We start from the raw sequence: 22,191 nt of genomic DNA, 5'->3' as shown, positions 1-22,191 counted from the left end.
CGGGGAACTGTATCAGTATTGGGATTTTCTATTCCAGCCCTAATATATGAAAGAATAATAAGATAAACAGCTCCCTCCCCCAAACACAACAGACTATTACAGCAGTTATTCACCTTCTTTTCCCTTATTCCATCAGCTCTGGGTCTCCATCCCTCCCAGCTGGGCGTGCGATGTAAAGAAAGCCAGACGTGAATCAGGAAATAACCTGCCCAGAGCGCCAGGGCTCAGCAGGAGTGACCCAACCCCAGCCACTGCTCCCTGCTCCATCCCTGCCAGACACCAGCACACCTCCCTTTGTCAGGCTTTGGTTACCTCAGCTCATCACTTCTAAATCCATTCAATGCACAGCTGGAACAAGAAGCTTGCAATAAATACACAGAGGCAGAGCTGCTCATCCAAAAGGGAAAAGGAGGAATCAGATTAAACATTATTATACCGACTGTTACGTTGTTTTTAAAATTGTTGCTTTGACTGAAATACAGGGAAGGAATCAAGCAGAATTAAACTTCAAGCACCTTACCATTCAGCCGCCTCCATTCCCTAATCATCTGATTATCAATGAATTTGATGAAAATTAAATTGAAGAATAGAAAGGTGTATCTTTCCAAACCAAAGCAGATGGAACGATCCAAGTCAAAAATGCAACAAAGCACCTGTGCAGGGTGGGAAGCAGCGCAGCAAGACCTGCAGATCACACCAATGCAGCAGATAGAAGATTCCTTGGTCCAAGCCAAAATAACTATACCCTCACTGCAAATCAGTTTTGCAGGTTTATTCCAGCTAAAGGTCTCTCCCAAATAATAATTATAATAAAAAATTTAACAATCTTAAAGAATATTTATGAATGTCAGTGCTTTTATAAGGAGGAAGCCTTTGCAGCTTCTCCCTGCCTTGGTACTCTCACTCATCTTGATAAATTCCATTCATTTGAAATAATGAGAACTTCCAGCATTACCACTTTGGAGAGGGGAAGAGAAAAACAAGCAGAAGATTGAAGTAAGAAGATCTTAAACCTAGAACTCCAAGTCTAAAAGACAGCTTCATCTCCTTCTAAAATTAAGAGCTCCTTTGGCACTCTTTGGGGACACACGGGACAGGGGGATTCATTTGGAAAGTCTCTTGAATATGTGATACACGAACAAAAAGAGTTTATCCATACCTTATACAGGAGTAGTAAAGTTTCTCCACTTTGAAAAAATCCTTTCACCCTCTCGATATTTTTTTTTACTGATAGTTGTTTTATTCACAATACAGTGTTCAGGTAAATTAAGCAACATAGAGAAAAAATCAGGTTTATTAAAACAGAAACAATATAGAGTTCACCACACAGAGAATAACTGCTGCAAGGTCAAGATTAAAGACACATTACCTTTTTCATGGTGTATAAAATAGAGCATTTGAGTAAATATTTTTGCATTTTATACCTGCAGCCATAAAGAAATGGGTAGCTCTAACCAGTGGCTCTAAAGAACATGTTTCATCTCCCTAGTGCTGTCAATAGCAACAAACAACTAATCTTCACTCAATAAATGTATCTTTTATAAGACTGCTTCCTTTTACAATTTCTAGCATAGAAGCTGCAAGAAAGGAACACACAAGATTAGATGAGCACAACTTGACCTAATATTGAAAAACAGATTACTGCTCTCCTATATTACAGAGGTTATAAAACCATTTATATCTGTGTGGAACAGCTCGCAAATACCAATTCCTCGCAGTAAAAACTGGGAAGACAATAAGGCATCATCCCTGAAATAACACAGGAATGTTAGGTTGGTTTTTTTTTTTCTCCTCTCTCAATACACAAAGGTGACTTACAATCTACTGTGCCTCAGCAATAAATTGAGAAAAAAATAAAAGAGGCGGCTTGCTACCTGCACACACATACACTGTTCTATCATAATTAATAATGATGGTTTTATTACAGCCCATGGAGCAGCTAATCAATAGGCTTTGATACTTGCACAGTCAACAGCAGCTCCTGTGTGCCTGCATAATGCTCTCTATAAAACTTGCTGCTCCAGGTACAGCAGTTACCGCCAACGGCCCAAAGTCAGCAGAGAAAACTGCATTTACAGCCCACACACCACTCTGCACACCTGCCCAGATTCAGGCTGCATGCTCCTGAGCACGGGGGGAGAACGGCAGGAGACGAGTGCAAAATACAAAATACTCAAAACAAACCAACAAAATTCACGGGGTGAGGAAGAGGAAAGATTGCTGGATATTGGGAGATGAGAATCACGATTCTGCCCCTTGAGAACCATTTTCTCTGAGTTAGCTCCAAAGAGCCATTCCACACTACCTTAGAACAACCCAGAGAATAATCCTACTTCTCTCACAAGGACAAGGTCATGTATAAGACTTGGAGATGAGACCCAAAGGCATCAGGAGAGAGAAGAAAGTTTCCCAAGAGCCTTGGACACATCTCTGGTTTAGCTACTGCAGGCTCATAAGATCTAATTTTTCCTGCTCTAGATTTCAGGACATATTTCATTAATTCCCCAGTCCTTGCTCAGCTCAGTAACAACTCACTGAGTGAGTGGATTTCTTCAGGAGACACTGGGGCTGAAGTTCTTCTCATCGCATACAAATGCTTGACTTGGATTTTCATCTTCTTCAAATCTGGGATATCTCAAATGTATTGAGAAAGGTGACCACGACCTTTCATTTGGAAGAGCCACTTTGGTTTGGAAATCACAAAGATGAATCCTATGAACCTTACAGGGCGCTCTAAAATCAAAGCTTTCCATATAAGTGTCCACACCAAAGCCAAGAGCTTCAACAGCTTTGAGTCTTCCTGTTCCTTTGCTCTCACCTCCTTTCCCCAGAAGACAGAGTGCTGCTGAACTAATTATTATCAGAAAGGTAGTCAGCTACAAGACAGAATGCAGTGTACATTAATTTTTATATTTCTATGCGCTTAAATGCAGAGTCCCTATTGTTTTGCAGCTGCTGCCTTGAGACTTACACTGTTCTGGTACGATGGAGGCCACAAAAATGACACAGTAGTGATTTATGCTCCAGGTTGGAGAACAGATGCATAAGAAATGATGTTCTGGTTGGTTATGAGGAACATCTTTGGTACCACAGTTTGCATCTTAGGAACAACGACTTTCACAGAGCTTTTCAAACTGTTCAAGGACTATGCAAGGAAATTTCCTGTCCTTCCTGCTGGCTGGACTCTTAAACCCCTGTAGAACTCATGATCATTTTATTTCATTTCTGCAGGAGAATACAGATTCTTTTCCTCTCTATTTTCTCTTGCTTTTTCACTCATTCACAAGTGTCTTCCACTTTGACTTTCTCCCCTATTCTTCCTTTAACATTACGACAGATATAAATTTCCTACTTCAGATGGTGTTTTCAAATTTCTCACCTTTCATCTTTCTTGCCTGCTCCATCTAATCTTTTAAAACTCTTTTATTCTACATGCCATTTTATATACTTTTATACTCTTTCTGAGCTGCTTCTCACTGTACCCACAATTTAAACACTGCCCTGTATTTTTGTGCTATTTCTACCTAAAGAAACACCCACAATCTTTTTTTCCTCCTCTCATTTCTTTCACTGCTTGTTTTACCTGGCCATCTTACTCCTGACCTCTCCATTTTCCATTCTCATCTCCTCTAATTGATGGGCTTGCCTCACCCACTACTTTGCAATTAGCCTTTGACTATTTTTTTTTTTTACACAGTCCCTGACAGCACTTAGCTCTAATCTTGTTTACTCTTCCAGCCTGTTAATTCATAACCCCTTCGGCATTATTCAAAACATTTATTCAAGTGTGAACCTCTGGCAGTTCCAGCACATTTTGCATCTCTGGGTGGGTATTTCCACAACATCCGCGATGTTGAGGGAGATTTGTTCTATCAGACAACCACGAGCACCTCATGAAGTCCACAAAAATCGAGATGTGGCCACTGGAAATAAAGCAGTGCAGTACAAATATTTGCTAGACCAGGTCACCAATTCCACCAGCCAGGGAAAAACCAAACTCTCCTTTATCCACCTGCCAAGACACTCTGCTGACCAACCATTTGTCCACAGTCACTGCTGCTTTTTTGTTTTCCCCCCTACACTGCAGAAACCAAGTTTTCCAGACTAAAAATACCCAAAGTTTGTTTCTTGGCAAGACCTTTCTGGTCTTCATTAGAATAGGTGTGGGAAGTAAATAAATTGATTTATATTTTGCTTTACTTTCAGCACTCCTTCAAGCACAAAGGGGCCTTCATTTGAGTAACGAATGACACGGCATTTGCCTTTCACACACCAGGGAGATTTCCTGTGCTCCAAAGACTTTTTCTGCCCTGCAGAGACTCTGAACAAGGCTAACAATCTTCCTGACTGACAAGAAGGATTTGACAGGAATTCCCATCTCCTCCACTCCCAGCAGTGGGCAGGGTTCCCTGTGCCTGCCAGTGCCGGTGGAAATTTCACACGGGCTGCACCGGAATGGGCACAGAAACGTGGAATATTTTACACTTCTGATTGTGGCCTCCAGCGACTGTGCTGCTGGGAACGGCTGGAAAAGTGTTTCTGGACTTGGTGTGAATTCACAGATCAGCACCAGGAGTTTCTCCAAGCTCCTTTCAGAGGATACACAAAGCCCAGCGCTGTGGGGTCATTCCTGAAGGAGCTCCTCGCTGGATTACAGCGGGTCATCACCCACACCTCACACCACTGACTGCAAATCACCCACGGTGAGGCAGGAGGAAATGCATAATCAATGGCAGGAGAGGCAGATACTACGCTCTAAGTCGCCTTGGTATTGACTGCAGCTTCACTGGAACCCAGACCGTGTCAGTCTGGGAGTTGTTTTGCCTCCTTCGTGTGACCACTGCAGTACAGGACTGCTGCTGTTTCCTTTAAAACAAAAAGCTGTGCATTACCCACTCCAGAAAACCAAGGTACTGGGGAAAACAACCATCCCTGATCCTTTCCAGAGTCGGCAGGATCTGAAAAGGGAGCTCAAGGATCTGTCCTGTGGCTCGTGACAAGGTGCCTGCAGGACTTCTCTCGTTTTTATTTTATTTGCCATTTTAGGGACCATTTTTGGTGACACACACCCGATTTTCCTCTGGGGGATGCTGGGGTGTGTTCAGACCTGCGCAAGCTGGCAGGAAATAGAGAGTTACCAGATCTACCCCTGGATCCTGGTCGGATTCACATCCTCTCCATCATCTTTGCTGAGAGTTTTGTCACATACACGAGCCCTCGGGCTATGACAGGGATGACACAGCAGAGCTGTTACAGACACATGGGTAGCCTGACATCCAACAGGATTACATCTCCTCATTAAAGCAGAAAACTCTCAGGGGACAAAAAAAAAAAAAAAAGGCAACAGTGAGAGGAAATGTTTCTTTTCTGCTCCACAGGAACATGGAAATCAGGTACATCTGCACTGCACTACCTCACTACCTTAAGTCCTGGGCCAGCATCGAGAGGAAATATTAAATTTTATTATCCTTTTCATTTTACACTTCCTATTTAATCCATCTAATGGGATTTCACCCTGTGATTCCTGCATCTCTGAAGGAGGTCAGAGTAGATGATCACAGTAATGTCTTCTGGCCTGCAAATCTAGGAAATCACTGGGCCATTATAACCTCTCAAAAATATGCAATTAAGAAGTACTTTTAACACCAGCAGCTGCCTGAGATTTAAAAAAGCCTCTCTGGCTTATCTGGCTTAGGAAACCAGAGGAGCAGGAACAAAAAAAAAATCAAACTGTTAAAACTTCCATAGTTTCCCAAGAGTTTTAACAATGGAGGTAAAAAAAAAAAGGTTCATACTTGAGATGACAAAATGGTGCCCACCAATGTCCCCTATACACCTACCATCGTCAATCTTAAAAAGTCCCCTAAACACTGAACTCAGTTTAAGCTGAAAGGCTTGCCTAAAATCCATTTTTGAGGAAGAATTTTTAGGAATGCTAGGAGCAGAAATTGGGTTGGATTCCTTTGTGGTGGCGGGAGGTACAAAAATGGGATTTATCAGGGGCTGCTGCAGTTGCCATGTGCCTGAGAGGTTCAGGTGTGTCATTTCACAGTCCTGGTGAAATACAGGGGCTGGAGCACTGGTAGCACTGAACTATTCCAGCCCTGGACTCAGAGGAGAGGAGGGCTGCATGTCCTGAAGAAAGAGAGTGATGAACAAGAACAGGAATGAGCTGATTCTTCTGAAAGGACTTAAGGAAAAGGCACAGCTGGTCTATTTTGTCCCATTTCCTGGCTGAAGCAGGATTTCACCACTTTCAGAAGAGAGAAATGCAGTAGGTGCTGAATTAGAGACAAAGGCTGGGTGACATTTCTAGTTCAGACCCACAAGAAAACTTTGCAGACGCTTGGATCTGAAAGTTTTCACCGCCTTACACAAAAAGTTATCACCCCCAAAACATAAAACTGGATTGATCCTAGAGCTACTCTCCGACTTCCACTCTTCAGAGTTTGTCCTGAGGAAAACTTCAGGTTTCACCCCTGCCAAGTACTTCCTGATGAAGCGAGGACAGAGCTTTCTAAGACACCAGCAAGGCCAATAAGTTACAAAACTTCAACCAGTTAAGTTTGCAAACGTTATGGGAGTTAATGTCACAGAACACTCAGTTATTCGAGCCAGCAGAGCACTTTTCCATCCCAGAAACCCCACCCAGCAAACCCAGAACCTCCCAGCACTTGGCGATCACGTCAAAACAAATTGTTAAACCTCGATAAAACCCCCGTTATGGGGCTGCACTTCTCCCCAGCACACAAACCTTGTTCCGCGCTGAGAGGGAAGCACGGAGTTTATTTTCCTGCAGGGTTTATTTTCCACTGGTTTCCCGAGGTAAGAGATCACTGCAGGATCATCCTCACACTCTGACAGTAACAGCCCCTGCTGACCCCGCCAGAGCACGGGGTCGGGTAATAATGACTCGGATTGCTTCGCAGGTGAGACTTTATTTTATACACCGCACACAACCTTTAGCAGGCTGGACAAGGTCAGAGAAGAGGCTGCTCGGAGCAGGGGAGTCTGCAAGAGCTCACAGCCCTCAAAAGTGGAGAGGGAGCTGTGTCCCAGGGAGCAGGGCAGGGTCAGCACGGCTCTAAGAGGAATTTCTGGCAGTTTTGCTGCTGAATTCAGTGAGAAGGGCAAGGCAAAAGCAAAGCTACACTCCCCTGTGTCACAGGTTAACAGAGCTTACTTTTAGGTTTTGTTTTTGTTCTTTTTCTTTGTACGGACTTTGGAATTGTTTTAGAAAAGATAGGGACTCACTAGAAACTGATTTTTAGGTATTGAGGCAAACAAAACCAGGTAAACATAAAGCCATTACACCCTACAAACCAGGTTCTACTTTCTTCTCACAGACTGCTGCTCCTGCACTCGATGTGAACTGGAAAGGAAGAAACCCCTCCTTTGGAACTCAGGTTTTTCCAGACATCTCCTCCTTCCGTGGAGGGTTCACTTTGAAGATGCTTTTTGCGGCATCGCGTGGCAGAGATGAATTACCAGTGTGGCAACAGCACTGGTCTGCTTCTGGTTCCAGCATCCCAGAGAAAAACAAACACAGGTTTTGTGAGACAAGTGAAACGGCAATTAAATGATGGTTCAGGATCACTCCAGCCTCAGGACTGCCAGTGACAAATCCAAATTTAACTCTAGCACCATTGCCAGGCACTTCATCCAATGACTGCTTTGGAGAACTATTGGTTTAACACGTTTGCTGCCCTCAGTCATGGTGGGATATTACTTGGGAAATTGTATTTATTATGTATTTCAGGTTTTAAAAATGACTTTAGCCTTCGTTTTAACGGGCTGGAACCAATTCTAACTTGCTGCTTGTAGATCTCCTCCTTTAACACACCACTAAAAAAACGATTGCATAATCAGGCCACTTAGTTATGATCCGACCATTTGTTTACGTGGCATGTTTTAATGAATCATTAATACATTCTGTGGGCACTTGAAGTAATCTGCCCTTTCCTTCGGTATTTCACAATACACCCCAGGCTTAATGGCCCATTAAAAGATGCCCCGTTGAATCTTGCGGCTTAATTGATGCACTTTTGCCGTTTTGATATTATTTTCAGGAAATCTGTTTTTGTTTCCAGCGAGGAAGGACAGCACTAAATTGGAAATGAGCACAAAAGGCCATCTATTAAATGGAAACGTGGGTGTTTTCTTGATCATTCTTTTTCTAATCCTCCCGGTGTTCAAGATTATGGCACATTTAGATTTAAATTACCAGATTGGTTGATCACAGCAGGAAACAGAGTAAGCACATTACTTCTGTTTTGACAGAACAATATAAGATTTTTATACATTTCATTAAACAGAGCTACTTAAAAAAAAAAAAGTCTCACTGTGTAGCACCATCTTTTACTCATGAACATCCTGTTGAAAATCCAATTAGCATTTTCAGAAGGAAAAAGAAGTCCTGCAGTTAAACTCCATTGTCACAGCAGACATCCTAAGTATGAAATGAACTCCCAATATTTAAATTTTTTCCACAATCAACCTTTGCAGTGCCAAAAATTTATCATAAATTATACTTTAAATTAGGACTTTTTTTTTTCCCCCCCTCTTATCTGTTTTTCTAATTCATGCAGAGAAAATGGAAGTACATAAATAAGCTTAATAAGAACTCTGAAAGCATTAGCCTATCTGCAAAGAGGAGCTGGTCAGGAAAAATGCTGATGAGTGGACTTTTTCTTCAGAGCAATGCTTCATTCTCGGTGATTCCAATAATACATCGTGAGACTGTATTTGTCTTTTTCACAGATAACTGGGAGCACAGCAATTCCCGTTAATTTTCGCCTTTTAGCTGATCAGCATGCAAATATTAATGCCAAATAGATAGGTGGCTCTTTGACATCAGAAGCTGAAGGTAAAAACAATTATTTCTCTGCAAAATTGCGTGAGGAACTCTTTTTATTATTATTATTATTATTAATCTGAATGTTATGCACAACAAGAGCGAATGCACAGACTGGTTAATGAGAGATATCTCAGCCCGTAGATGATAAAAACCTCAAAGCCAGTGGGAAGAAATTTGGAGTTTTACACCTTTTGTGTCCAGACACAAGGAAATTCTGGTAACCCCCTCGTGGGTGGCTTCTTCCCAAAATCCTGCTGCGGTTTTACCGCACAATAATGTAATGTTGTTTGCCATCACTCACGTTTTAAGAAACGAGGAATGTTTGGTGCAGCACAGAACTCTCTCCCCAGAGAGAAGAGTCTCCCAAGGAGGTGCAGCAGGCAGACACTTTGGGTGCCATGGGATGTTGATTCTGCCTAATGCAGGGTAAAGGCCCTGAAAATTACACAATAAAATACTGGGCAAATTGCTGAGGCAGAGGCAAAGAAAGATAACACAGACAATAGCAGGTACTTGAAGCACAGTGGCATAAGGGTTGATTTCTATTTGCTCTCATCCCCCTTTTCTTCTCATTTGTTCCCACTGAGAAACCATTAAAAATGAAACTACAATCCAGTGATTCAGGCATTTAGTCTGCCAACAGCAGCCAGAGTGCTCTGCGCTACAAGGCCTTTTAAAAGTTCTGTAATTGTTAAGAGCGCACAGACATCTGCATAAACCAATCATTAAAATCACACAGACACCTTCTATCTAACAATGGGTGCTCGTTTTATATTTCTTGCTATTCAGAAACTTTTTACACTCTGCCATAAACAAAGCACAGAGCCTCATCATTAAACTTTTCTATTCCCTTGCCTGATGTACTTTTCTGCTTGCCAAGGCCTGACTCTACAGAGCACAGAAACACAGTCTGATTATTTCATGTCCTTGCTCCTGTGTCTTTCCCTCTCCACGCCTGCACCTACACAGCTCTGAGAGTTTTCTGCTTTTTCTGTTTCCCACCATTAACTTCCTTCCAGCCTGGCCCTCATCTCCCCCGTGCTGCAACAAGCAGCCAGAGCTGGGCTGCTGCAGTTTATATAAATAGAATAGAACAGAATAGAATAGAATAGAAATGATAAAATATATATGATATGATAGATGAAATAGATAGCAGAGAGTACAATATATTATTATAATATATAATAAAATAATGTATTTATATATATAATAAAATATATATTAATACTATATACTATACTAATATATATAATACTTATATTATAATGTATTATAATATTATATTAGAGTATATTATACTATAATATCTTATACTATAATATACTGTAGTATATTATATTATATTATATTATATTATATTATATTATATTATATTATATTATATTATATTATATTATATTATATTATATTATATTATATTATATTATATTATATTATATTATATTATATTATAATAAAATATAGTATAATAGAAATTATATCATATAAATGCTATATTATTAAAAATTATATCGTGTATTGTAAATTAGATATTCTGTTCTATTCTATTTTGTGCCCTGCCCAGCAGCCCCTTCCCTCAGCCCAGCAGGACACTGTCCCTGCTGCAATAAATCCTGGCCCTGCTCTGGAAATCGGGCTGGCACTCCCTGCTGGACACCACAGCTGGATCAGCTGCTGCACCAGGGTCGGCTTGGATCCACCTCTCACAGCCCAGCAGAGTTCTCCCAGGGCAGGCATCAGGAAATTTTCATCCCAGGAGCCAGCCCCACAGAGGAGCAGCACGAATTTTACCTGGTGGGTGTACGGCGTGCATTTTCAGGAGTCACAATGTATGAAAAATAAAGAGAAAAACAAACAAACAAACAAAAAAAGACCCCGCTTTGTTAACAGCTCCAGCTAATGAAGTGCACACAGAATACTAAATTGAAGGCACTAGACCAAAAATATTCTGGTTTCCTCTGCCCTCCTGTTTCTCATTAAAATGCTGGAAAACAAAGAAAGGATAACGGTCTGAGTCTATGACACAAATTAAAATCATACACACAAAGCCAAAGAGGAAATAACGTACACACTGGGCTCAGAAATTATATTCAACAGCCAGATGAAAACTTGGATACAGTGAGGAAAATATACTGCCACGTGAACCACCTCCTCTCCCCGAGGATGAAACAGGACTTCCAATTGCTGCTGCAGCCAGCATCTATATTCACTGAGGCAGCAGCAGAGCAGCTAACTACCTTGAGCCACTGCAAAAGCACAAAGGAACCCAGGGCTGCTCCAAACTCATAATTCTCCAAATCATGTGAGCCACACGAACCCACTGCAGACCTGCTGACCTGCCACAAATGATCTGGACTGTGCCACGTTATCCAGCTCAGTTTATCGTCCAGTGAAACCCAAATGCCTTCTCCTCCTTCTCCTGTGAGAGAGGAGCTGTCAGCTTTCTGCCCAGGCCTGATTTAAAAACATAAATTCAATTTATATTTTTATCCTGGCAGCACACAAAAGTATCTCTCTGCTCCAACATATCCTGTCTGAATTAAAATCTTTTCAGAGATATCTGCTCATTAGTTTTAGCTTAACATAGCAAGACTGCTCAAATCTTTTTTTCCTCTTCCCTCAGCCACTGCCAACAGCACAGTGCCACTTGTTGCAATCCATAATCTGGGATAACTTGCATCTCCCGTCCTTTTCTGTCCCCAAACCCAGCTTATGTGTAAATCCTGCAGGGGCTCTCTGCATAACAAATTCAGGTGTGGCTTTTCTTATCAGATCACACTGGAAAAGCTCTCTCTGGGCTCCAAACACCTTTTCTTTTTATCAAAACAACACGGAGTATTTTTCCTGGGGTTTGACAAATGCAGTTCTGCCCTTGCTCGCATCCATTTGCAACATTTTTGAAAAGATGATTTTAGTCCTCTGTCACTTTGACCACATCAGCTGTCCTCTCTGTCATCTTTGGCATCATTTTGCCCTCCTTTTATGTTCCATCAAACAAAAAGCATCTCCATTTTCTGAGCCTTCCCTTGCCTGTCCCAGCCTTGTCATCTCTCATTCCGCCCTGAGCAACAGGCTGTCACTTCTCCCCAGGCAGTGACTTCCACCCTCAGCATCCACTGCCTACAAAAACACAGCAGCAGCTTCAACCTCTCTGCCTCTGTGTCCTCCTTTGTGGGAAACAACACGCTCTGAATATCTCCAGAGTTACTCACAGCCCCTCAACTCTCTGCACAGAGGCAAAAAGAAAAGAGGAGCTTGAATAACCTGGAAAAAAGCAGGGAGGGAGAGAAAGGGAAATGCCATTGGACAGCAAAAGAAAATCAGAGATATTGAAAAGGAAAATTCTTGGAGTCCTTCAATTTTTCTTTCCTAAGAGAACACAAAACGACCCAGAATCCCGGTTCATAAATCTGTGTTAAAATCCCTTGACCTAATATACTGAGCTTTGATCTTCTCCCATCAACTCCCATCCTCAGCTAATCACCGAGCTGGGTGGCAGCAGGACAGGTACATCCCTCCAGAACCTATTGGACAGTGACTAATTGTAAAGATTGGTTTGCAGTTTGTGATGCCAGGGCTCCTGGATGTGCTCTGTGTAAACCAGTACAGCCTCCACGCTACGCTGAGCAAATCAATAAATCACTTACCAGTAACAGTTGCAGACCCTTTATTATCAAGTGCCCTTTCAAACACTTCCTGCCCCTTTCACACAATATTTCCTACCTCCAGTTGTTGCTGGAAAGGTGTTTTATCATTTGTCTGTCTGATTGGAGACATTTTATGCTTAACTGCTTAGCTGCTCAATGATTCAGCAGATTCACACGGATCTTTTTTTCCTTCTCCTCAACAGCCTTGAAAATCTGAGTAAAATCTAAACAAACAATCACATGCAGAAGTGTAACCCCATAACCAGATGAAGTCCAAGACCAGCAACAAAATATTATGGGATTTGTCCGTTAAATCAAAACAAATAAGTCTCCAAATTTTCAATGGGATCCGCTTATAACCAAAGAACATGTGGAGAATTATTCACCTTACTCATCTGGTGAATCACGTTGAAAAACAAAGGATTCATTTATGGTGAATTGGTGAAAAAGTGGGTTTGATCGAATAAATTACCAATTCCAAACTTCGTTTTAATTAGTAAACCACCTACAGGGGAATTCATGTACGTTAGAATGCAAAAGGATTCAGTGATACCCATGTAATTGTTTTTCTTCATAAACAAAAACAAAACCCTTCGAGAACAAGAGTAAACACATTTAGATACCTGACTAGGAGAGGAATCAAACGAGTTATGTTACTTAAACAGCCCAGCCATCCCATAAAGTTTTCTTTATAAAAAACACCTTCATGCTGCAACAACCCACTCCTGGTGTCTGCTGGGGAACGAGCAGAGGGAATTGGGGAAATGAATGAGTTTTCTTTGGAAATTCTCCTTCATCACACTCAGTTCCACATGGTGCTTCTGCTCAGCCTGGGTTCACAAAGGCCAAGAGAACTCACTGCTGCCCAGCACAGCTGGGACACCAGGAAAAGGACACCTGGGCCTGCCTGGCACAAATAGTGCCAGACATTTTACCTGAAAACATGAGAAACAGAAACACCACAACACAACAAACAACATAATAAAAGCTTTTATATATATATGGATGTTTATATGTATGTATATGTATATATGTATATATGTACGTATGTGTATATATATATGTATATATGTGTATGTTTATATATTTAATATTATAATATCTATATTATATAACATACATCATACAATATTCATTATATATTATATATTATATAATATTTATATTCTGCTACATAGTTTTATACTCTGGTATATAAAATACAATAAATTGTGTGATACATATCATTTTATATTCTAATATATATTATATATAGCATTTGATTTTATAGATTTAGATTTAGATTTAGATTTAGATTTCAGCACAATATTATATTATATATGTTGTAAAATATGCAAATATTCCTCAGATCTGCAGGTAACTCTAGTCCAAATCCTGGCACACCCATGTCAAAGGACAGCGAGTTTGAGGAGCAGCATCAGTGGGTCTTTCCAGCCTGCTCTTTCCATGCGGCCACCCAGGAGCGTCACATGGCGCTGTGCACTCCGAATTTCACACGTCATTAGCAGAGGGAAGGGATTTCCATCACGCTCGGCAGCAAGGACTGGATGATGGATTTTGTTACAAACTTTAAATTTTTAGCGGAGGCTGGAGCAACAAATCTGAGCTGAACTTTCTCCCGGGGGAAAGCACGCTGCGTGCATGTTGCAGGCACGAGAAACTGACTTCCCACTGACCTCCTTTGGTCCTTGAATTAGTTAAGAACTTGGCACAAAGACACGGAATTTTAAATTTTCATGACATTTTAAAATTTTCATGGAGTTTTAAATATTCATATATTTGACCTAACGTTTCAGAAAAAAAAAGCAACAGCCACCCCCTCCAAACAATAAAATAAATTAACAGCCTTAAAACCTCTATTGTTTTAATGTAGTTTTACTAATACAGTTTGAAGTTTCAGCCTTTCTGGGTGGCCAGAACTTAAAACATTTGGGTAAATCCTCAAGGCTTTGTTAGGAATGATCTCCTCCCCCAACACTTTTGTAAGCTGGCACACCAAACTTCTCCTCTGCAAGGCAATCAGCAACTTTTTGGAATAAGAACCTTTAGAAAACCTGGAGAAACCTTTACAGAACCTACAGGAATCTCCTCGTGTCAAGTTGTACGTATTTCTCGTGCGGCGTTGGCTGACCTGCAGCGGGCTGGGATGTAAAAAAAAAAGGCATTCCTGACAAAGAAGATGTGAGAAATAATGTGAACTAGGCCTTGTCATTCCATCTGAAGAGAGCTCTGGGTGTGTAATGGGTATAACACGCATAAAGTTTTATAACATGTTGCCTGCTCGGAATCTCTAACATTTATGGTACATTTCCATTATTATTTGCTGTAAATTGCCTGTGTCTTTTACACTAAACATAAGTGCTTCCAGCCAGACAGCTAAAAGGTTTGATTGCACTTGGAGCTGACAGTATCAAAGAGAAAAAAAAAAAAAAGTCTAAAACTTTGAGCTTAAAGCAGAAAAGAAAGATGTAACTTGGCAAAGATGATCGCTGGTGGATGAACCTCGATCTGTTTTCTGTCCCAATAATGTTTTCAATGGGAAATAATGCATTAATTTTGGGGGTTATTCCTCCACATCATTTTTGGAAACTTTGTACCCCTCACACACCCAGTCAGCAGCAGTTTTTAATTTGATCCGGTTTGTCAATAGCAACAACTCTAACCCTGTAACCCAGAAACAATTCCCACACAGGGCACAGAGAGCTCCAGTGGTTTTGTTTTATTGGCAGGCAGGGCGCAGGGACCTGGCTGACTGACTTTGGCTTCTTGGTGAGCCAAAATCTAGAATCCAGCCTGGCCCTGCTCTGCTCAGGAGCCCTTTCCAAAAAGAGAAAAGACAGAAAACGGAGCAAAGGAGGCACAAGCTGCCGAGGGTACACAAGGGGATCAAGCAGCTCTGTGGGACAAGCCCTGTGAGCAAGCAGTGACCCCATCCACGCCGTTAAAACATAAAAGGTTTGTGTAAAAGCTGGGCATCCACTGAGCCCTCCTTCCCCACCCCACCCCACACCTGAAAGCAGGGGGAAGAGCAGGAGCTGCTGCCAGAGGAAGATAAATAATTGATGTTTACATAACGAACATACAGCAGCACTCATGTCAACAAGGAACAACTAAAGCAAGGGTTCAGCAGCAAATATGCTTCTGTAATCTCCTCTTATCTTTTCTTCTCCCTCATGGGCATGACCCAGTTTATATTTTATATATATAATGACTCCATGGACTGGAGAGAGTTGAGAGATCTCCCACAGAGCTGCCTGATGCACGAGTCTGATGAAGTTTTAGGTAGTTTTGTGTACTGTAAGGTAAGAAACAGTCTTTCATGAGGGGATATGGAATAAATCTTATCAAAACGCACCAAAGCTGGGTTTTTGGCACAGTTATCCCAGCTAAACTGGCACACCAGCCTTACCAGGCTGCCTCTGCCAGGACACAGCGTTGCTGACCTCAACTCAGCAAACAACTAAAGATCTCCCAAGCACTGGAAATCATACAGAGATATGCAAAGAATCCAGCTTTCTGAGCCAAAATGGATTATTTGGCGGGAAATCGCTCACGTCTCTTAGGCTCGGAATTTATGTAATTCACATTTTATCCTTTATATATATATATATATAAAACTCAGAAGTTTTCCAGACCCTGAGCACTGAATTGCTGCAGATCTCTGCAGACTGGAGAAAATGTCTGGATTCTGGAGACCAAGGGAGACAATCACACTTTCCCTGCAGCTCTTGATGTTTGCTCACTGCCACAACAGAGCAGGGAAGTGGATTCCCCCACGTATGAACCAAACCCCCGTTCCGAAAACATTATCCTCCTTAAAAGCCCAGTTCAGGGGTAAGCCCAAACTTTTTTTTCCTTCCCCTACTGAGTAGGCTAGAAGACAGTGAAATATTTTTCTCCAGTTGCATGAAGGTCGGAATCTCTGTCCTGCACCAGCCCCACCAGTTAGTGATGAAATACTGCATAAAACATGTGAAAGAAGAAAAAACCCCACTCATCTTTCCAGGTTACCCAGCAATCATCTGGGGTTTGTGGGTTTTTTCACTGCTTGTCCGTTGGCTTCTTGAATGCTCATCATGTGACCCCAAGGCTGCCAGCATCCCCTGCTGAAATCCCCATGGAAGTTGGAGTCATCTCGTGGCACATGCTGACTTTTGCCTTCCCCACTGAATAAAGGTGTTTCATGGCTCTTCCTGCCTTCACTGATCGACTGACAATTAAAAGAGGGGTCTGTAATTGACTTACACGGGATTACACTCTGCAAAGACAAACAAAGCCTTGATAACAGGTGAAAAGAAGGAGTTCATTCAGCTGTCTAAAAGCTTCGAGAGTAAAAGCCCTTCACACTTCGCACAGGAGAGCAGCGGAACTGTCCTCTGTGTCTGCAGCAATTCAGCGCTCAGGCTCTGGAAAACTTCTGAGGTGCATATAAAGGATAAAATGTGAGTTACATAAAGTCAGAGCCTAAGAGATGAGCGCAATTTATTGCCATATAATCCATTTTTTATGAGTGGAGTGGAGCCTTTGGTTTACGCACCCCACAGCAGCTCAGCCCGAGCTGAGCACTGGGGAAGCAGCACAGCCAAGGGTGCCCATGGGCTCCAAGTATTCCACGAGCTCAGCTGCAAGGACAGGCTCTGCAGTGCCAATTCCCACAGCTCCCAACCCCAGTGACCCCAAACCACGGGCTGACACCCCTAAATCCCTGCTGAGTGGCACAGGGGCAGACCTGCATCCTGACCTTCTGAATACATCCTTCTGATTAACAATCTGTGTGCCTTCACCCACTACAGGCACTGGCTAGCAGGTGTCCCGCCATGAAAATGTAATAATCTGGCACCAGCACTTCTATTTCCAGCAGTGAATTGTTCTCCATGCGACATCCCAAACAGGAAGCACTGAACCAGAGCAAGCAAACACTAATATCACAACAAGCTCCCCCACCCCATCACTGTGCGCTCACGTCGTGCTCACTGCTCTCTGACACCAGATTTGGATGTCAGCTGGGTGGTGACAGCAGACACAGCCCTGAAACAGAATCAAAAACGTGCAGGACCTTGCAGTGAGGCAGGAAGAGCACGTGCTGGCGTGTACAACTGCCACCTTTGTCAGTTTTATTCCTAGATGAGGAATGCAAACAGTGCAATCATAAAAATATTCTTTCGGTATCTCTTCTAGCATTCACAGTGTGCCCATGTGCGGTCTAAAAACAATTTAGACCGAGCAAAAACTGGGGCTGCTTTTCTGATTCTAAAATCCAATTCCCGTTTTCTCTGCTGTTCCCTCCATGAATACACAGCGAGTCAATCTGCTATGTCTTGTTGGTTGAATAAGCTCTTTGATTTTTGAATTATTTTGAGATTAACTGAATTTGAAATGTGTGCTGCATGCAATGTCTTGCTGACACAAAAAAAAAAAAAAAAAAAAAGATGAGCTTCGCTATTGACAGAGAAATGTTGCAAAGCCACAATTTTCATTACTTGTCTGTGTTGCTGAACTTGTGTTCCTGTCAGACTGCTGCCTGCCAAGACAGCAGGGGCCACCAGGTTGAAAAGTTCAATTTCCAATATTCTCTCCTCACCTCCCTGAAGTTCAGAGAGTGACAGAGCAGTCTTTTCCAGCGTGATAAAATAAAAAACCAAATCTCTTTTGTAAATGGCAAAAGACAGTGGGCATTAAATGAGGCTGTGTAAAGATGCCTTTATAACGTAAAGTATAACGCCAAGAGTGCATCAAACTCCACTTGCAAAGCATGCTTTGGTCAGTATGATCTGTTGTAGCATCACAAAAATTCACTGCAGTTTTTGCAGGTTCCCTCTGTTGGCGCTCTGAGGCTCTGCCCATCAGGAGCCACGAAGAGCTGGCTGCCCACCTGTCGCTGCAGGACACAAAAGAAAGACTCCAAATATTTCAGAGGGCAAAGAGCATAGGAAAGAGGAAGGGATTTCCCTGTGTCCCAGCAGAATTCGGGCACAGAACCCAGAGGGTCCCAAAAGTGACCTGGGAGGCACCAGCCAGTGCATTTCCTGCTCAGCCTGAGCTGCAGGAGCTGCAGAGACACGGGCTGCGGTGCCGGGGTGTGAGGTAGAGCTGCAGAAAGCTTGGGAGCGTCACATCCCTCGGGAAGTGCAAATCAGGGAACATGTGATGCCAGCCCACAGATTCAGGAGTCAGAGGGAAAACAGCTTTTCGTTCTGCCCTGTTTATTGCTGCCTTCCATTCCTTTTGTCTGGCCAGAAGTATTTTGTGCATAGAAAATGCATTTGTACTTTTCCCACTGTTTTGCAGCACTTGACGCCATCCCTCCTTCTCAGCCTTTGTTCTCTTTCTGACCCCAGAAACTCCTCTCACTCTTCTGCCTGCCCCTCTTTCAATTTCTCATTTCACTCTCCCTCCTTCATCCCCCACCTCTTCCTTTTAGCTCAGATTCCTGGTACCCGGGCTGAAAGTACCTCAAGCTCTCAGGATTAATTTTCCTCTCCTATTTAGATCAGCAGGTATTCCAGGTGCTTTTGAAAGGCAGGAAAAGAGCTCTTGTCCCACAGAGAATTGCCCTGTCCATTTTCAGGAAATCTCTGGTGGTACAGTAAAAGCAGCATCACTGATCTCACATTTCACTGCCTCCTCTGATGACTGCCTTAATTGAAATAAATTATGAATCCCACATGTGCCACCCTAACAGAAAGCAATAAAACACAATAGTTATGAATAAAGATAGCAATTATCTTATTAAATCAGACAGTAATGTTATTCTATCAGAGGACTCTTCATCTCACACTATAATCAATATGATTACGAGAGTAAAGAAAAGGCTCTTGCCATTACTGTAACTGGGTCCCATAGATCTGACAAAACAATCAAAGATTTTCCGTAGGAAGTTAAATTTGGCAGAGTTAAAACTGAGATGTTTTTTGAAACAACCTGTTTGGCTTTTTGAGGTAGAAAGTCTTGGATATCAAGGCCGATTTTGACATCATTGACACAGGTAGCAATTATATTGACATCAGTATTGTTATCCGGGATTGATACCAGCAAGATCTCAGTCCTTTAAAAGCTTTTGTTTTTAAAGGCTGAAAGAACACAATAGGACACTCAGATATTTCCACACTTCTGCTTCTGCAGGTGATAATTTTCTAGAGGTGTAGCACACAAGCTTGATTAAAAGTGAGTGATCTAAAATTTATTTCTGGAAGAGCTATTTTACTCACTAAAGGCAAAAATTACCCCCAAGAAACACACACTTTGTGCCTCAGTTTCATTTCTGTATTCAGGGACAGGTTTGACCAAGACTTTTTTTAAAAAGTGATTCTGGCAATTCAACTTTGTGCCTATTTCCTGAAGATTTAACCTGATTTTTCAACAGAAAAATTCAAAGGTGTTTTATACAGTTTACCTGAAGCCACAATAGTGTTAATAACGTAAGAGGTAAATAAATTTATTAAAATTGAGTAATCTATACAAATTACTTCCACCAAGACACAAAATATTAAACCTATATTTAACACTACTGCTCTTATTCCAAAGAAGAAAAAGAGTCATCCTTGGACAAAAATAATTCTTTCTGAAGTCACTTTCTGCTTATTTTTTTAAGGGAGGAGGAAGGAAAATTCAGTCACTGGTCCAAGTAAGCATTTCTCCACATGGTCCCAGTGCAGCCTAATCAGTCAGGAAACATCATTTCAATTTTAAAATACTCCCTAACTGTGAATGAGCAAGTAGTTAATAGAGACAACACAGAGTGCTGGGAATGACACTGCCCACAGTTCCCTGGGCTGATGCTCCTGACATTTCTCACCAGGAGACTTGGAACAGCAGTTCCCCAACACAAACAGCACAGGTCAGGGCTTGCCACTGATGAGGAGACTGAGAAGGACCAGGAGGGGGGGGAAAGAGAAGGGGAGATTGCCAAAGGCAAAGTGACTGAACCCCAGGAGGGATTTAATCACCCAACAGCCTCGTTTGTGCTGGGGGAATCTGCAGAATTGTTAGGAGAATAAGTTTCACTCGCTCATAATAAAGGCTAAACACAGGCACTGCAAGGCGGCCATTTGGAAACATTCCTGGGCCATTTGAGCTGGGAAACAATCAGCTGCCTCTACACGGGCAGAACGAGAGCTCAGGGAAATGCAGTGCCAAGGTGGTGACACTGCAGCCTCGGGCAGAAACCAGGATCCTGACTCCCGGAAAACTTCTGCCCCACCTGGAGTGCAAACCCTCGCTCCTCTCTCCTCGCTCTCTCTGCCTTTCTTCAGTTTACAAACAGCCTCAGACAGCAAACAAATCTACATTTAACTTTTTTTTTTTTTTTTGCCTCGTTTTCGTTCTCCTCTCTGAAATCAAGGGCGTTTTGGATAACGAGATTCAGGAGTGTTCCCTGCTAGAAATTCAGCACGAGTGCTCTGACCCCAGACAGCACCCAGGATGGACACGGAACTTAACAACAGCAGAGCTCTGAAAAAAACTTCCCCCAGCCACTCTGAAAAATCCTGGAAAAGCCCCTGACCTCGTGCTCCGTTCCTTTCGAGTAACAAGCTCAGCCAAAGTTCTCTGACACCTCTTGGAGTTGGCAATTCTTTCAAATAACCTTCCACTGAGTTCTGGGTGAACCGACCCAGATTTACAGCTTTAGAATTAAATCGCTCAAACCTCAACGGGCTCGGTGTAAAAATGAGGTGAAACCACGGTGGTTGGGAGTTCTGCTGGCAATTTCAGGCTTGCTTTGAACTCAATGCACAAAGCAAAATGCACTTTAAGCCCAAGCAAGGAGCCTTTTGAAATCCGGCTCTCTTGGAGGCATGGTAGACAGGCCACCTCTGCATATTACGGGGAGCTTTCTTCTGTGCTCGAGGGTCAAAAGGAGGGAAAACACATTCCTGCCCTTCTGACTGATAATTTCCATGTCTCACATGTTTCACACGTTCCCACGTCCCTTCGTTAGTTTTCTCAGCCAAGCTCAAAGCTTCACGTTTCAGAAGATTTCGCTTTCTGCAGCCTGATGTCAAAAAATAACTTATTGTCAAGTCTTGAAAGCAGCACTCATTTCCTCCGCTCTTGATATCTGTTTCCTCCTCCTTTTTTAACAGCCTGCAATACATCATAAATCCAAGGAAGAGACCGGTCATGTTATTCGTGTGCCCATTAAATACTCCAGCATTCAAAAATCCGATGCACCTCTCAGCAGACGAGAGGCGTGTTGAGGGTTTAACCTGCAGGTTCCGACACTTCTTCCCTTCTGCAGACACAGACAAAATAGAATTCTCCCTGCTGATTCTTTTCCACTTCCACTAAAGCTCCAAATTTAGCTTGTATTGATCTAACCTGTCACTGATGACTTATTGACCTTGATATTTTAGCCTAACCAAACCCTTTCCTCCCTCAAAAAACATACAGGGGAACCCAGACCAAAATTAAGGGAAATAGTAGGATGGGTTTTTGGGGGGGTTTTTTTGTCTTTACAAGCTTTGCCATTATTTTCAGATTTTCATATCCTAAGGCATTTCTCCAGATCGGCTCACAGTCCAGAATGCACAGACCAAATGTTAAAACAACAGATATTAATAAATGTAGTTCATGATTGCAAAGGACTCCAAGAAACCATCCAACTGCTCCAGTAAGCCGGCTAAGACACCTTGGTTTTCTACACACACCAAAACCGGTGTCAGATAAGAAAAGAGGTGTTTACAGCCA

Source organism: Chamaea fasciata, unplaced genomic scaffold, assembly GCF_029207755.1.
Source record: "Chamaea fasciata isolate MVZ Bird 193981 ecotype frontalis unplaced genomic scaffold, bChaFas1.0.hap1 SCAF_22, whole genome shotgun sequence".
Lineage (NCBI taxonomy): Eukaryota > Metazoa > Chordata > Aves > Passeriformes > Sylviidae > Chamaea > Chamaea fasciata.
The sequence above is the reverse complement of the archived record's forward strand: the minus strand, read 5'-3'. Positions refer to the sequence as shown.